Genomic DNA, 7,299 nt, shown 5'->3' on the forward strand with positions numbered 1-7,299 from the left:
TATATGGTGAAATATGAGGGTCCAATTTCTCGTCATTAAGGCACTTCGGGAGATCACCTCGACGGCTCGAGGCCACGGCCGAATATCCTCCCTCGATGGTCGTCGACACTCGACCTCAGGGTAGTAATGATCATAGCTATAGTAGAAATGGGGAGTTCCCAAGGTACACGACTATGATTGACAGAGCCTAGTGGACTACTCTAAACCCGAATCTGGGCGTCATCTAGCTGTCCCATCTCTATATCTTTGTAATTAATGTATTTTGTAATATGTTGGGATTCCCCTTGTATATAAAGGGGATCCTTGTCATTTTGTAAACGCCTGTTGCTTCAGTTGCTCCACACGAAATATACAAGAACATACTCTCTACTTTTTAACATATTCTTTTGATATTATTGCTTCCATATATTATCTCCATTATTGTTCATTATTTATTGCTTATCATTGGCCATAGAGAGCCTTCATTGATCTTACTATAACTGTTAGCCGTACTTCGACCACCTTCAATAGCTCCGAGCCGAGCCCCAGAATCGACCTCGAGGCCCCCGAATCGACAAGCTCGAGTCCCCGATTGATAACCTATCGGTTTGGTTATCACCTTATTCCTAAATCTTATCTCGTTTCTAAGTCTCACACATAGCATTAACTGCTTAATAACTAGCATAAAAATAGATTACATATTTTTAGAGTCCCATAATCAAATTTAATTGTTATTACCATTTTCGCGGTAAACAATTCAATCATTGAACTGTAATAATTTATTGTAAACAAATATTGGGGTGACTAGTGAAAAGGGAGGGTAGTTGTATACTATGGGTAAAGTTGGGTAGATAACATGCCTATAGGGTTCATTTGGTTCAAATGTCTTTTGTTAGATAATATGCCTATAGGATTCAAATGTGTTTTGTTAGATAATATGTCTATAGGATTTTGCTTTGCTTCAAAATATTCTGCTTGCTTTGTTTTACATAATTAGAAATCATGCCTATCGGATCTAAAATCAGCTTTAATTATAGAAATCATACCTATAGGATCTAAAACAAGTTTAGTTAGATCCAAAATCAGTTTAACTTTAACTCACGCTTGTAAGTTCTGAATCAGATTAACTAACCTATTTGTTTCTTTAACAGTCTTCAACGATGCGTTGATTAATATTACTAGAAAGCATGCCTATAGGATCCAGATTGCCCGCTTTAAATTCTTTTTACTGGTTTATTGCATTCATGATTAATGATTAGATACCATGTGTCATACCTCCTTTTTCTACCTCGTAAGGGATAGTAAGGGAGTTTTTACAATTAAAATGACAATAATTGAAATGGGATTATTTATTCAAAATCAGAGTCGCCACTTAGGATAATTTATTTTGTCCCAAGTCATCGTTTTAAAATCCCGAATCAAGGAAATTGACTCTTATTTATGGTCTGCGAACACAGAAATTCGGATAAGAAATTCTGTTCAACCGAGAGAATGTGTTAGGCATTCCCGGGTTCTGTGGTTTTAGCATGGTTGCTCAACTATTATTATTGGCCTAATTATCTGATTAATTATACATTTTAAAACCAACATGCATTTTTAAATTTCTAACCGCTTTTAATGTTTTTAGGAAAATTCATGATCGCCATATACTGGTTTGTTTTTGATAATACATCTTAAACCATGCTACATGAAATGCACCCGCAGTTCACGACATATTTATTTTTATTTAACATTATTGGAAATTGAAGTCAGGTCACATGAAATGTACACCCGGATTTGGAAATTATATATCGCAACTACGTCACGAGAACCGTACCCGTAGCTACGATGATTTATTTAATTAACGCGCCTGAGGCAAGCAAACTTAATATCACATCTTCTTTCAAGAAACAAGAAATCAAAATAATTCAAACAAGCAACAGAACATTAGCCAAGCAAATCTGAAATGAACATTTAAAAAACACAAAATACAATATTTGCATGAATTGCAAACAAGCACAATCAACTCCCATAAGATAAACCAAAAAAAAAAACAGAAAAAATGGAAAGAAATGAACCTTAGGATTCTTTTTTTTACATTGAAAAATAGAGCTTCAAATCAAGCGCGTATCTACTTTGAGCTCACGGATCCGAATGGAGGGATTTCAACAGATCATCAAACAAAGACAACGAGCCGCGAACGGAAACACGAACGACGACTCCAAAATTTAAACACCTCCTCATCTTTACCCCGTTTTGGACAAGATCCAGAATATGAAACTCGTTTTTTTATTAATATTCCTGATTTTGAAGTGAAACCAAAATTTATAAGAAACTGAGTCGATTTTCAATGCAGCTTCATTTCTGTTCCAAATTCAACGTTGAGCAAATGAAACTAAAATATTACTATATTTTGTCTTGGTTTTGGAATGTGTTAGTATGTGTGTGTGTGTGTTTTGGTGCGTGTGTCTGTGTGTTTGGGTTCCAGAGAACTATTGCTGCTGGCTTTCGGTTGGTCTGATGGAAGATGAAGATGGGTTATATGTATGGCAGTGAAGTTTTGAAGATGAGTGGTCGCTGGTTCTGTTGCTGGCAGCGTTGCCAGGAGACGAGTGAGTTGGTGAGGCCGACGGGCTGCTGCGTGGAGAGGATAACGGCTAGCTTTGAAGTTCAGGGGTCGCTGGTGTGGTGTGTGCAGTTGGCGGGGTGAGCAGCTCGGCTGCTTAGGGGTGCTTTTGTTTGGTGAAGGTTTAAGAGTGGTCGTTGTGAACATGAAGGGTTCTAGGTTTCAGGGGTGCTTGGGGTTGAAGAAGATGAACGAAGAGGGTGGTGGTTCTCTGGCTGGCGGGCGATGGCACAACTGCTTCTTCTTTAGGGTTTGTGTTGGTTGAAGAAGAAGCTTAGGTCCCTATGGTTTTTTTGGTTGATTTCCTTCAAGAAGAAGAAGAAATTTGCTTTTTGTGTAGTTTCTCTCAAAAGGAAAAGAATGGCTCCTCTTTTGATATGGATTCTAGGTTAGTTTTAAGTCTAAGTCTAGGATTTTAGGGGTGTTGGGCTTGGGTTATTATGCTCTAGGTCCAAAATTAGGCTTAAAAATGGGTTGTTTGAGCCCAAATTTTATTCTTTCTCCGTGAACAAGACTAAAAATATGACCTCATTTACTTATTAATCCTACTTAAGTAAAATAACTATTAAAATAAGACTAACCGTTAAAACAAACCTATTTTTTTGGTATTTTGAAATATCATATTAAAATAAAAATAAAGTACTATTTTTTGTATTTTTTTTAGTTTTACGAAAGGTATACAAATAAAAGCAACTAAAAAAAAGAAGAAATATTTTTTTGTAATTTTTATTTTGTGATAAAATAAAGTAAAAGGGTCAAAACTAATTGAAATAGCGACATTAGGTCTAAACTAAATATTTAAGCTAAAAATGTGTAAAATCTCGGGAGGGTAAAAATCACATGTCAACAGCTGCCCCTCTTTGACTGAAAACGCGAAGAGTTTTTAGGCAAAGAATGACGAGACAGGTTTTTTTGACCCCGACCCTTATTTAGAGGGACCTAAAACTAAGAGAAAGGAGAATGTGACCGAGCCCTGGTATCTGAGCTACCTATATATCTTTGGCTATAAAGGAATCAGGCCACGTGTAGTTCAGAAATGAATGAGGTGATGGAGTATACTGAGGTGGAGAGCCCGTCGAGCTGCCAATCTGTCGAGGTTCCGGTCCGCGGTCTTGTTATTACATCAAAATCAAAAGAAAATGAAAAAGACTAACTAAGCTTGTCAACTATGAGTTACAAGATTCCTATCTATAAGTCTTCTGAAGCTTGATCTTGAGTCTTGAATGGTTCTTCATCCAGACTTTACATTTAAACCTTGACGCTTGCTAGTTGCAGGTGCTAGTTCATTCTTCTTAATCTTTTCAGATCAAAACTGGACACACCATGCTTCTGACTTCAGTCATGTCTTGAGAAGCTCACATATTTCATCTACTTCTGCATTTGAATTCACTTCTTGCATTTTTTTCATATATTCTAATTGTGACTAACTTCTGTTCATCATCTTGGACTGTTGACTCGCATTCTTGCCGCGAACTTCTGCTACTTCTAACTTGAATTGAACTATGAAATGACTTCGCTTATTCTCCAAGTGGGCGCCTGATTGCCAAAACTTCAACAGTATGCCCTTGTTCTCCAGGTGGGCGCCTAATTGCCAACACTTGAACTGTATTCCCTTGTTATCCTGGTGGGAGCCTGATTGCCAAAACTTGAATTGTATTCCCTTGTTCTCTAGGTGGGCGCCTGATTGAAAAAACTTGAACTGTATTCCCTTGTTCTACATGTGGGCACCTGATTGCCAAAACTTGAACTGTATTCCTTTGTTTTCCAGCCTGATTGCCAACACTTGAACTGTATTACCTTATTCTCTAGGTGGGCACCTGATTGCCAAAAGTTGAACTGTATTTGCTTGTTCTCCAGGTGGGCGCCTGATTGCAAAAAATTGAACTGTATTCCCTTGTTCTCCAGGTGGGCGCTTGATTGCCAAAACTTGATCTGTATTCCCTTGTTCTCCAAGTGGGCGCCTAATTGCCAAAACTTGAACTATATTCCCTTACTCTCCAGGTGGGCGCTAGATTTCAAAAACATGAACTGCATTCCCTTGTTCTCCAGCCTAATTGCCAAAACTTGAACTGTATTCCCTAGTTCTCTAGGTGGGCGCCTGATTACCAGAACTTGAACTGTATTCCCTTGTTATCTAGGTGGGTGCCTGATTGCCAAAACTTGTACTGTGTTCCCTTGTTCTCCAGGTGGGCGCCTGATTACCAAAACTTGAACTATATTCCCTTGTTCTCCAGGTGGGCGCCTGATTGTCCAAACTTGAACTATATTTCCTTGTTCTCCAGGTGGGCGCCTGATTGCCAAACTTTAACTGTATTCCCTTGTTCTCTAGGTGGTCGCCTGATTGCCAAAACTTGAACTGTATTCCTTTGTTCTCCAGGTGGGCGCCTGGTTGCTAAAATTTGAATTGTATTCCCTTGTTCTCCAGGTGGGCGCCTGATTTCCAAAACTTGAACTGTATTCCCTTGTTCTCTAGGTGGGCGCCTGATTTTCAAAAACGTGAATTGTATTCCCTTCTTCTCCAAGCGGACGCCTGATTACAACAAAACAGACAAAACAAAAGAAACTTTTATGCCCCAGTTTGGTATCTGGGCACATTTGTGTGTGTTAATCGAATAATGTTACCCAAAAGCTCTATGAATTTAAAAGCTAAATCCCATTATCTAGGAGGGTCCTGAAAATTTCAAATTAAACCTCATCTTAAGAGTGAAAACTTTAAAGCTAAATTATGTTTCCTAAAGGTATAACTTACGCTAAATCTTATTATCTATGAAGGTCTTGAAATCTAACTAAGTCCCATTGTCCAGGAGGGTATTGAGAACTTTAAATTAAATCCCCTTATCCAGGAGGGTCCTGAACCGCCGAGAATGAACTTACCTTAGCCATGTTCTCTTCTTAGAGGATCTATACAGAACGAACAAAATTCCTTGCCCCTGAACCATGCTTTCCTCATGGAGGGTTCCTGCATATCGCACAAATTTCTTTCCACTTATCAAACCGCCTTTGGGCTGGCATTATTTGGGTACGACATTTGAAAAATTCAAGCTTCCATTGATTTGGACATAGACTTCGTCCCTGTTTCAAATAAAGAAAACTTGTGAGTTTAAATATGGTGGTTGGTTTGTGGCCTTAACTTTGAGGGCGATTGCTCCTTCACTTCCCATGATAACTTTGATTTAAACTCAAAAGACCTTGCTTTCTTATTGACTAACCACTTTCTTTGTCACCTTTATCACAGAAAATACCTCTGATCCTTTCAAACCCAACATCCTCTATCTATTGTATTTTGCTCATGATTTTTACCGAACCTTTGTATTTCACATGAATTCCAAAGCATGTTGATTGTTACCAACTCAGTGCGCTTGTTGTTCTTTCCTAACGTATGCCGCTGGCCTTGGACTTGAGGTCTATTGCTCCTTCAGTTGCCATAATAACTTTGATTTCCACTTGGAAGACCTTGCTTGTTATTGGTTAAACACTTTCCCTGTCAACCTTTTTAGAGAAAATACCTTTGATCCGTTCAAACCCAACACCCTCTATCTGTTGCATTATTCATGAATTGACATATACCGACCCTTTGTATTTCACATGAATCCCAAAACATGTTGATTGTTACCAACACAGTGCGCTTGCTACTCTTTCATGACTTATGCCACTTTGATGTGCTAGCCAGATCCCGTTTTGTGCAATTAGAAAGCTGGTGGCAAATTTTGAAGTCATTTCTCACTTGTTCTGACCAAACAGACTCAAGATGAGGAAGTAAACAAGACAAAAGGAACAGAGTAAAGGACAATGAAAAGAGATGATTCCTAACAAGAAAACTACAAAGTAGAAACTTATCAGATGTGGATACCAACTCTAATGACCATGACATGCACCTTTGGATAAAGTGGCCTAATCTGTGAAACAAGTCTGATGTTCAACTCTTGTTATACCCCTAAATCATGAAATTGGCTTCAATGCTCTGATTATCCAATACTATTCACGATCCTTATTCGACTTGTAGTGCCCGACAGGTTTTCACAATCAAGCGTCTCTCGTTTTGTTCTTTCTGTCAACTCACCATCGCCTTATGGTTCCTGTGAAGGTTTTCACCAACAAGACTCTCTCATTTTGTTCTTTTCTCCTTATTTCCTTTGATTTTGTAGATGACAAGGCATTCACCATGGTAAAACAGCATATACTCATGGCATGTCTAACATCAGCACTCTCAAAGATTATCTAGAAGGTCTTTTATGGACTATAATGTGGCTTTTGGACAGGGTTAGAAAAAAAGGATATCATAAAGGCCTAAAATAACTAAGACAACGGGGTTAATTTATTTACAACTTTTGGAATCCATTATAAAACTTTGCCCCAATTTCTAAAACCAGATCATTTGATTCTTTTTTTTTGATGGAGTTACTAAGAAGACTTCTCCACTTTCGACTTCGTGGGATTATGAAATATTTTATTTGGTATGACCGAACCGTAAGGCTGCCTACATATCTTGTTGTGACAAGAATCAGGTCAAACGTAGTTCACAAGAGTACTTTTTGTTACTATTTTCCTTTTCTTTTTTTCCTTTTTCCTTTTCTTTTTTTTCTCTTTTTTCTTTTTCCTTTTTTTCTTTATCTCTTTTTTTCTCTTTTTTTTGAGTTTTCCTTTTGAAATGAACTTTCTAAAATAAACCTATGGGGGCATGAACTTTTTTTTTCCGTATAACTCTAACTTGATTC

The sequence above is a fragment of the Nicotiana sylvestris genome, chromosome 12, assembly GCF_000393655.2.
Source record: "Nicotiana sylvestris chromosome 12, ASM39365v2, whole genome shotgun sequence".
NCBI classification, from domain to species: Eukaryota; Viridiplantae; Streptophyta; class Magnoliopsida; order Solanales; family Solanaceae; genus Nicotiana; species Nicotiana sylvestris.